At 35.3% G+C, this 11,298-nt stretch overlaps 1 pseudogene across 1 annotated transcript; it reads left to right on the forward strand.

Moving 5' to 3' along the window:
• The first annotated feature begins 3,184 nt into the window (after window positions 1–3,184).
• On the forward strand, window positions 3,185–10,938 carry LOC143608163 (uncharacterized; annotated as a pseudogene). The gene is made up of 13 exons (XR_013149154.1): window positions 3,185–3,924; window positions 7,306–7,387; window positions 7,470–7,526; window positions 8,197–8,252; window positions 8,346–8,575; window positions 8,640–8,723; window positions 8,837–8,911; window positions 9,094–9,177; window positions 9,292–9,356; window positions 9,479–9,647; window positions 9,713–9,801; window positions 9,986–10,100; window positions 10,693–10,938. The product of XR_013149154.1 is annotated as an uncharacterized LOC143608163 (transcript).
• The last annotated feature ends 360 nt before the right edge of the window (window positions 10,939–11,298 follow it).

Raw genomic sequence — 11,298 nt, forward strand, 5'->3', positions numbered from 1 at the left:
TGGAAGATGTATTAGAAGAAGGTGAGATGGTAGATGAGTCAGTGGAACATGAGATTCCAGCTGTTGAGAGATCAGAATTGGGGGATGAGAGTGTGATAGAAGATACAGTATGGGAGGAGCAGCCGAACTGGAAAGAAGGCTGTGCTCAGTGGTTTGTTAAAACCAAGAAGCCTGCAGTGCCAACAATGTTCAGAAAGACTTATAATATAAAGGGCTATGCAGAGTCAAAGAAAGGAATCATATGCTGGTTGTACGACAAAGAGCTGAAACTATTTGTGATCAAACGGTACGACGGCATTCAGTACTTTAAGAGATTGTTGAGATCTCTGAATTCCTTACCAGAATGTGAGGTGAGAGATTTAGCGAGATTGGGGCTGATCAATAGAAGTAATGATGATATGGCAAGAATCATTGGGAAGATCGTCTGGAAAGAAGCCATTAAAGACAAAAAGTTTGAACTCCTAAAGCCTCAAAAAGGAAAGTTGATAGAAGACAAAGATCGTGGAATGAGGGCTGACGGCAAACCTTGGATGGTAATGAAGTATAAACCAGTCCGTCATTTGAAAGAAGTACCGATGAAAGTTATGCCCAAGAACGTCCTAAAAGATTTAAAATGGTGGTACGTGGATTGTGAGACAGCTGAGGCGGTAATGGAAGATGAGGATGAACAAGAAGTACTTCGGGTGTACGACCCGATGCATCTTGTTAATCTATCGAAGGATGATTTGAAAGTGCTCAACGAGAAGAAGATCTTCTACATTCCTGCTTGGAAGGATCAAGCTAGGAAATATCAAAGGGTAGTGTCGGTATGTGTGAGAGAAGGGGCGCACGCGTAGAGGTAAAGATTACAAGACTCAAGATTTGAAGATCAAGATATGAAGCTACTGCCAAGGGGGAGTCTGTTGGTACATGTATGTCAGTAGTTCATAGTCTAGCATTTGTAATCGAGTCTGTAATGTAATTATGTTTTGTTTATGTTTGTTTTGTAATGCGCGAAGTTGTCAACAAGTTCGCTATGGCGAACTTGTTGAATCAGCGAAGTTATTGACAACTTCGCCTGTGGCGAAGTTGTCGTGTTTATATACTGTTTCAGACGAAACAGTTTAAGGTTGTTCGTTTAGGGTTTTCGTTTCAGTTTTCAGTAACCGAGTTACGTGTCATAGTCTGTAACGGTGACCTCGGGTCACGTGTTTGTTATCAATATAACGTGGTTGGTTTATTGCTTGTGTGTTCGATCTCTATATACTCTACACTCGTATCTACCTACGCAGGGATTCCGCACCTGCGTTGTTAGAGACATCCCGTGTACGATCCGTCCAGGAACCTACAGCCTTGGCGTTTCCGCCTTCGACCGGGGGTGTGACATTAGGTCAGGTTACAAACTAGTTAACTTATTAAAATTAATCTTATTAACAATAAATTCATCAATATTGAAGTTAGCCGGTTCCTATTTGAAAAACCCCTACCGGTTCTTAGCATATTGTTAATATTTGTTACAAATGTGTTTTACTTAATTTGTTTTGGTTTCAAGTCGGTTTTGATTTGCAACTATAATACTAGGCTTAGAGGTGGACACAAGTTTTTTTTTCCAGCAATTGCTACCGGTTACGGGTTAGTCAATAAAGTCAATAATCGGGTTGGGTAGGAATCGTTTACGGGTAAGGTTCGGTTTTTGATCAGGTTGGCAGAGTAGAGGTGGAACCGCTATTGGGTCTGGGTAAAGGTTTATCTGAGAAACTAAAACCCAGTTCTTAGGCCTTTTCCAATTGTTGGTTTATCTTGGTTCAAGCCAACCTAAAAACCACCTAAACAATTGGAGTGATTGGTTTAAACCCAAAATCAAGGTTTAAGATTTGATTTTTCAAACCACCAAAAACAACCCATTTGTGAGCCCCAAACATCACATCTTTTAAACCCCCCCCCCCCCCCACACATACACATATATTTATGTTTATAAAAGATATTGAAATATTATAACCTATATATATATATTTATATTTATTTAAAAAATGATATATTTTTTTTGTTTGTGTATTTTTTACGTAGTAGCTAGTTTAGCAGTTATATTTTTTAACGACTAGTTTTTTAATGATTTTATTATCTATTTTACAACGCTTAATTCGAATAAAAAAACATGACAATGAGTTTATCATGCACTTCGGAATGATTTAATGGAACATTTGTGGAGGTTAAGAATAATAATACTTTATAGGTTTTATTATTAGGCAAACGCTTTAAATTATCTCTCTTCCATTTTGTTAGAGCAATGATCATTTTCAATTATGTATTTTTTTTGTTTATCTATTTGTTATATTTGAGTTAATCTATTTGTTATTAATATTTTATTATATTACTGTTTATTTTAGTAAAAGTTTAATATTTTATAGTATTGCGAAATTCTTATTTAAGATAAAACAAAAGTACGTGAAGATGTGGAAATGCAAAGATGATGTGAGAAATTGTATTGTTGGAGTAAAAATGTGATATATAACTGATCTGAATAAAAAACTGTTGGAGACGGTCTTATTAAGAAGGGTCGGGTCGGATCGGGTCGGGTCCGAAACCGGGTCCGAGACCTAATAATATGCTGGCAATTGGGCTAGGCCAATATAAAAACCAACAACCACAACACAAGCAACCAAGATTTATTTCAATCCGCAGTCAGTCAGTCTTCTCCGTCAATTCATTCCCCCAGGTAACTTCCATTTACAAACCCTAATTTTGCCCTATGTTTATTTAAGATCTGAATTAGGGCTCCGAATTCGAATCAATCTCTTTTATTAACAATAATGTTGTGGTATCAGATTGTTTCTGTTTTCATATGCTTTTAGTTACCAAATTAATTAGGTTGATTGATTTATTGGCTTTAATTTTATTTAATATATGGAGATTGTGTTGGATTCAAATGTTAGGTAGCTTAAAGTGATTATGCTTAGTTTCCTGGTATAAGTTTATTATCAGATTATAGCTACTTGTTATACCTGCATTAGGTTATTTTGCATCAAAGAGTAAGTTGCATACATTCTAGTGATAAAGACAAAGAGAGGCTCTTTTGGTAAGATTTTCATGAAGAATGATTTCTCGATGCTCTGTCTTTAACTTTGTTGACTGTTCAGAATTAGCTGTTTTTGAACAGGGTTCGTTTGTGATTTTCAGGCTAAAAGTCTTCATGAAAATAACTGTATATATCATTGAGTTAACTGTTAACATAATGGTGATTTAGCTTTTCAACTTTGTTGCAAAGAGTTGAAATTTTTTTAAAAGAGGTTAATTTAAACGACTTTAGTTTCTTGCAAAATTGATTAGTTAACCATCTTAAATTGATACTTGATTAATCTTAAAAGCATTAATTGTAACAGGAAGATTTTAAGTGTGTTGGAGACTATTAGCTGACAGTCCAATGGATTTTGATGAATATGAGTACTTAGAGAAAATGGTGGAAAACCCTGACGTGTCTGAGAAAAAAGCGAATGGAGAGGATGAAACTGTTAAAAGAGAAGATAAAGAACGCAGGCACAGCTCTAGACATAGAAGTGATAAGAACGATGATGACCGAAGGTCAAAACGTGCAAAATCTGGTGAAGAGTCACGTGATCGTGAGAAAGAACGGGGATCCTCTCACCACCGTTCATCTTCAAAGGACGGTGATAGAGACAGACATAGGAGTAACCGTGAAACAAGAGACAGAGATAGAGATAGAGACAGGGAGAGGGATCGTGCGAGAGGAAGGCGTGATCATGAGAGAGAGAAGGACAAGGACAAAGACAAAGACAGAGAACGTGATCGGACACATCGAAGTGGAAGCAGGTCAGAGAGACATGAACGAGACAGGGAGAAGAGCCGTGATAGAGAGGTTAAAGATAGAGAGAGGGAAAAAGAGAAGGAAAAAGAAAGGGAAACTAGAGAATCTGATCGAGAAAGCAGGTATTTTCATGTTTATTTTCTGTACTCTACGTATCTTTGTTGCCGTTGCTTGTTATCTACACATTATATGCTACCAACGTTGGTTAGTTCAATTGTCTAGTTACTTTATACTCAATAGTGCAAAGTCAAGTTTTTATGCAGCTGTATGGACAAGGACTGCATTGTTATATTGTCTAGTCTAGTTCTAGGGAAAAGGTATAGATTAATTAATGTTTCAGATAATCTTTTTGCTTATATGGCTAGAGTGCTAGACACTAGACAGACAAAAGCTTTCTGGTAGGAAGTATCTGTTAATGTTATAGTGAGCACCTGACAATAAATAGGCACATGTCAATTTCTCTTGTAATGCATTTATTGTATGTGAGTGATTTTTTTCTTTATTTTAGCTCTTAGTAGCCTTCAAATCAGGCAATTAAGTTTCATTTGAGCTCATCCCGAGCTTCATGCAGGTGTCAGTTCGTAACTTAATCCCTATTCGTTGGGATTTCGATATATGGACACCGAGGGTCTATGTAGTCAAAAACACACAAGTTGCGTGTCTAGGTGCTCAGGCGAGGCGAGTCAAAGCGTCTCAGACATGCATGGCTGCTGGCGAGCGCTTGGAGTTCCATAGTTTCTCTCTTTCTTTTTCCATTTCCCGTTTTAACCGTTGGGTCTGCACTTATTTGTAATAATCTGTGGTGGAGGAAGGGAGAGGAGATAGAGAGGAACCTGGTTTAACAGATTTGAGTCTTGGAAGAGTAGAAGACTAATGGAGAGGAGAGAACCGAAGGTTAAGCAGATGGGGATGACAGCAAAGTAAATTTAGAGTCTGGACTAGAGAGTCTGCTGATAGGCAGCAAAAAGAAGAAACCCTAATATTCACCTTTTAAGGTTTACTTGTGGATTGGGCTGGCCCAATAATCTTTTTCAAGTTCAATAAACTGTTTTAAAAGATAGATTTGTAGCTCAAATGGTTATCTTCAATATATATATATATATGTATATATATATTACTTTTCTTATTTTATTTTATTAGAGGGTGGAGTTAGGAGTAAGAAGTGAGTGTTTACTAGAAGTCTAAAACAATAGATAGGGCCATTAGATCTAGTTTGAGTTTAAATCTGGTTAAAAAGCGTGGTGTGTTTTATTTTTTGGAAAAAGAAGCGCGATGTGTCGTGTGTTTATATTTAGGCTTTCTTATACTTCCTATAAAACACTAACTTATTTTATGGTGTGTTTTATTCGTTTTTTGCTCAGTAGTGTAATTTACCCGTTTTCGTCCGAAATTTTTTATACGTAGTGTAAATTTATCTGTTTTCATCTAGATCTCTTAACAAGCAGCCATTTTAAAATATTTTATATATTAACATTATTTGAGAGTAGTTTTATCATATTTTATATTTAAATTTGTGATTACGTATATTAATCACAGGTCTACACACGTGCAAATAAACATATTAGATATATATGTAATAACAATTTTACACGTGTAAAAAGTTTAGTAATGTGTAAAAACTAATTTTCGTAAGTGTAATTGCAGATATAAATATAATAAGTGATACAGCTACACTCAAATAATAATATTAATATATATGAAAATTTTAAAAAAATGGTTGTAAAGAGTTTCTAAAGTTCTTAAATTATTTAGGAATTTTTTAATGAACCTAATCCTATATATATGTGTATAAATTTTAGTATATTAACTATTCTTTATATTTTTAGAAGATATTTTAAAAATATTTTGTTATATATGTATAATAGTATTAAGTTATTAGGTTTCTATGCCTATTATATATATTTTTTTATTATTGCGCCTTTTTTTGTCTTGGTGTGAGCTTTTTCGCGATTAGATGACATGCGAGCCCTTTGTGTCTTTAATTACCTAGAACTTAATTATGTGAGTAGGCCAACATTGATGAAAAGGGCGCCAAGTTAAAGATATAGCTTAACTGTGCTGCTATATCTTAACACCATGTAGGCTAGATTACATGGGGATAGTTATGCTTTAACCTTCAGTGGTTGGCTTTGCAATTTATCTGATGTAAAGAATCCTAATTGAGTTTATTTTCTTTAATGTTATGAAGCTCTCGGTGAGTTTGTAGGAATGCTAACAATTTCTAATGTGTCATAGTTAAGAGTTCACAGTAAAGAATCATAATTGAGTGTCTATTTTCTTTTAAGGTTATGATGTTCTCTACTTCACGGATGGCAGATTCTAGGAATGCTAACAATTTCTAGCGTGCCATAGTTATTCAGTAGCAATGATATTCCTCTCTTATTAAAAAACAGCTATATTTGTTGTTTTTTTCACTGATTTGTATAATTCCTCAGCTGCTTGAGCCTTGATGCTATTTTGCTAGCAGCAACATATAATTTTTTGACAATAACATAGATACTCGTGATCTCTTAATTTCTCAGAGTTATGAATTTAAAACATTTGTTTTCAAGAGTAGAATATTGAACACTAGATTCTGGGAACACGCAGATGTGCTAGAGCAATCCTCAGGCTCAGGAACTCAGGTCATGGGTTTAAACATTGCAACTTAGGCATTTTGGATTCCAAAATAAAAGCTTGAAATTGAAGATAGAGGGTGGCCCTTTTGGCAGGGTGATGATGATGATGTCATGTTATGATTTTCATTATCCTCCACCTTTAAACCAGCATCATCTTATTTTACATCTTATCTGTTGCAGAAATGCTGTTGTGGGAGTACAGAAGCTTTTGGTTATGGATATCAGTTCATTTTTCTACAAGAGCTATTTGTCTTTTACAGCCTTACAGGATATATCTTGCCACGTGTTATATACATATATATAGTAATTAATATAATCATTTCAGGTCTAATACAACCGGTAGTGTCTCAATGGGAAATCATACATTGTTCAAGTGGCACATATCTTATTGGAGTATTGATTATTAGTTTTTCACAAACACATTTTATTTTAATGCCTTAGAACTGATATAGGTGCTTTAGATCTGCTTATTCAATATTTTATTTTCTTGAATAGAAGAGAATCAAGTGAGTAATATTTAAACAAACTTTTGGATATGTTGTGTCTTTACTTTTGGATAATTGTCCAATCATGAGGCGGTTATTGCTAGCAGGTTTATTCTCTTTGATTTACTTGTATTATTATGTCATTCTGCCAATAATATCAACTGATGATCAAGTATGCTTAGGTTTATTAGGAAAAGGTACACAAATATTCTTCATTGTCGCCTAAATTGGGATAATACATAGTTTTGAATGATATCTTTGCTGTTATTGTAATTGTTACTTTGTTCTCAGGTTGGTTCTTTTAACTTCAGCAGCTGCAATTTCACTCCTTAACTTTAGTACTTGTTTTTCTGAAGAACTTAATCTGTGGGTTTTTAATTAAAAATGCTGTATTTTGCAGGCGATATAAAGACAAGAAGGAAGGACCTGTAGAGCCAGAGGTTGATCCAGAACGGGATCAACGTACAGTCTTTGCGTATCAGGTAAAAAACATGATATTGTTAACAGGTTAATTGTTTCATCAACTGTTATGTTGCTAATTTCACATTCTTATAAAATATACAGATATCTCTAAAAGCCGATGAAAGAGATGTTTATGAGTTCTTCTCAAGGGCTGGCAAGGTTAGTTGTATATATCTATTTTCCTCTTTGTGTTTCGTTTTGTACTTGATCTGGGTTTTTTTTTATGAAATTGATGCAATCCTCAGTTTAACACTGTTAATAACAGTGAAAAGTGAAACCATAGTTATTAAAAGCCCTCGCTTCCTGCGCCTAGGCCCATTTTCCAAGCGAGGCTCAATAAATGCGCTTCTAGTTCCTAGGTGAGCGTTTCGGCATTGTCTATGCCAAGAACATGAGACCATAAAAGCCGAGTACAAGAAACGCTAGGTGTGCTATTGAAACTTAGATCTAGAAGATGTCAAAGGCATTATATTGATACATTTTGTTACTAATCTTGACTATTTTAGAACTTTTGGTACTAATTAGCTGATATTAAAAGTTATATAATAGCTTTTGTTTATTTTATTTGAAGAATAATATTCTTTTTCATATACATAATATATTTTTAACTTTTTATTTGAGTGCGCTTATTTTTCTTTAGGCCATCGCTTTTTTTGCGCCTAGGCCCCAGTCGGAGCCTATGCGCCTTGAGTGCGCCTAACGCATTTGATAACTATGAGTGAAACTTGGTTTTCTTCATTTTGTGGATTTATGTAAACAAGGATTCATGATGTCATGTTGGGTCTTGTTCTTTTTGTAAACGTTGCTGAGGGGACATTTATGATTCCAGGTTCGAGATGTGCGTCTTATTATGGACCGTAACTCAAGACGCTCAAAAGGAGTCGGGTATGTTTTTTCGCTTTATGATAATCAAATAGCATCCACAATTTGGACCTTGCATGAGTTCATTGTTACATGTTCTAACCTAGACACTTTTAGGTACATTGAATTTTATGATGCAATGTCTGTCCTATGGCAATAGCACTCTCCGGGTCAACCTCTGCTTGGTCATCCTGTGATGGTCAAACCATCAGAAGCTGAAAAAAACCTTGTACAGTCTACTGCAAACCGCTGGTGGAGCCGCAGGTGTTGCAGGCGCAACTGGCGGTGCAAGAAAGTTGTATGTTGGCAATCTGCATTACAATATGAAGGAAGATCAACTTCGTCAGGTTTGTAAATATTAATAATATACCATTACAGTTTTCTCTTTACTAATATTCAACTTCTGTTCAGGTATTTGAATCATTTGGAACTGTAGAGCTGGTGCAGTTACCTACTGATGAGACCGGGAATTGTAAAGGTTTTGGTTTTATTCAGGTGAACTTCGTTCACTATATCTTTTACCCTCACTATGCTTATTATTATATAAAGTGCAATCAGTTCTGGTCAAACTTACTAATTGGGCAATTTTTTTTTGTTTTTTTTGTAAGTTTGCAAGACTTGAAGATGCCAAGGCTGCACAAAGTTTGAACGGACAGCTGGAGATTGCAGGTCGAATGATGAAGGTACAATTCTTGTAGTTCACCAAGTCAAATGCTGAGCTGTCATTTTGGCATAATAGTCGCATATATTTCTAAGATGTATATTTTGGAATCTATAAAATATTTTCTTTTCGTTGGTTGATTTATTTGGAGATATCGAGACATGTTTTTAACTTCTAAGGTAGTTTTTGTATTGATATACACAGGTGTCCGCCATTACTGATCAACCTGGAATGCAAGAAACAGGTGTTAATCCTGGTGATTTTGATGATGACGATGGAGGCGGTTTGGTTAGTAACTAACTGTTCTTTGTTCTTTCAAACTTTGATAATAATATTAAAAAAAACTGTTAACGCTATGGAATTCTGCGCTTATAATTTCTGCTTTTATCTATGTATTTTCAGGCTCTAAATGCACGTTCTCGAGCACTTCTCATGCAGAAGTTAGACCGTAGTGGAACCACAACAAGGTGCAACATGAAACTTTACTCTTTAGTGTTGTTTTCTTAATCATATATTATAAATACTGCATAGTAGTAGTAATAATAATAATATAATAATAATAATAATATGTTTTATGTTTTTATTATAGTGGTGTTGAATCACTGGGCCTACCAACCACTAATGGCACTGGCCTACCATCTGGAGTTCCTGCCATTGCATCAATGCCTGTGCCACCTGTCACAGTTCCATCAATAGAAAGCATCGGCGTCCCTAGTGAATGTTTATTGTTGAACAACATGTTTGATCCTGAGTTAGAGGTTAGTTTTGAAATTTCTCATTTTACTTTCTGGCAATGATTTTGTAATAGTTATTTTATATACAGGAGGAGCCAGATTTTGATCTAGATATTAAGGAAGATGTACAATCAGAATGCTCAAAACATGGACAACTGAGGCACATCTATGTTGAGAAGTAAGTTTAAAAGGTGGCAAGCTGATCGGGTTGATACTGATCAAAAGCGGGTCAGGTTATGTGGGTCAACCCCACCTGACCCGACTTGTTTAACCTATCATTTTGGCTGCTGTTTTGTTGGCTTACTACTATTATTAATTATCTGGTTTGCGTATTCTAAGGTTTACACGCTTTTGATTAACAGGAATAGTGCTGGGCTTGTTTATTTGCGTTTTGAGAACACGCAATCTGCAGTGGCTGCTCAACGCGCACTTCATGGGAGATGGTTTGCTGGAAAGATGATCACCGCCTCATTTATGGTATATCTCTATTTAGTCAAATGTTTAAAATGCCATTCAATAATATTTTCTACTCTTAGATTAGAAATGTGACAAAAAATGATTTTGGAATGGGTCAGATTGGCAAAATCAAAAAGTGAAGCTTAAAGTTACCCAAACCATTAATATGCGTGCTAAGTTTGTTATATTAATAGAAACATTGCAATATTTTGGGTAAGTGATTTATTCAATATGAGCATAGTTATGCTCAGGGATCCAAGAATTTTTAGTACGGGGCAAAATTTGGGTTGATCAAAATGGATAGATATCAAATGAGTCTGTCAAAATAGATAAGATAAAAATTAGGCTGGTCAAATCGGATAGATAAAATATGGTCGGTGACAACGGATGGGTAAAAAAATGAATCGGTTAAAAAAGGTTTCATGAGTAGGTTAACAGAGATAGACTGGATTTTATTCAGTCATTGCAGTCAACCGAATTTGAATTTCTTTTTTCACAACCATGATAACATCAACAAAAAAATCAACATGCACACATAAATTTTTGCTATATATATTCGAGTTCCATACACCTTACATCAGCCACTGGTTTTGCTTATAAATTATTGCTACAGGTGCCACAAAGTTACGAGGCCAAGTTTCCCGACAGCATCTAGGGGATGCTTGTAAACCTTGGACACAACTGTTGGGAACCCAAATTTGCAGGATCATGCTGAGGTTGTTGTCTAGTTTTGAGCTTTTAAAACTGAACATTATTAGAATATTTTTTTATGGTACTTTAGATGGGCTTTGAAGTGTGTAATAGAAGAAAGTTTGATACTTACTGAGCAGTTGCAGGTATTTGTGTTTTAAACAAACTATTGGATGTATAATTTTCATAACATGTAGCAAAATTTCGTAATGCTGCTTTTTTAATCATATGCTGCTGAGATTATCATTATGGTTTATGTACTATTTGTTTTTTAATTTTTACATTATGTTTTTAACACAGTTGTCATCCTTAAGCCAACTGTGAATTCTTTTTGTACCTAAGGGTGGACGAACGGGGTGGCGGTCATTCACGTTCCGCTCGCTCTCTCTTTGTTCTCTCTCTACAATTTAACGGTTGAATGATGAATTGGGGTGAATGATGGGTATTTCCATTGTTGAATGATGGTTAGGGCTAACGGGTATTGCTCATTTGAGCTATTCCCCCTCATTCGTCACGTTTGTGTCGAGTC

This window comes from Bidens hawaiensis, unplaced genomic scaffold (assembly GCF_021521415.1).
Source record: "Bidens hawaiensis isolate Kalapana, Puna unplaced genomic scaffold, B.hawaiensis_p1.1 tig00101848_1, whole genome shotgun sequence".
In the NCBI taxonomy this organism is placed as follows: Eukaryota; Viridiplantae; Streptophyta; class Magnoliopsida; order Asterales; family Asteraceae; genus Bidens; species Bidens hawaiensis.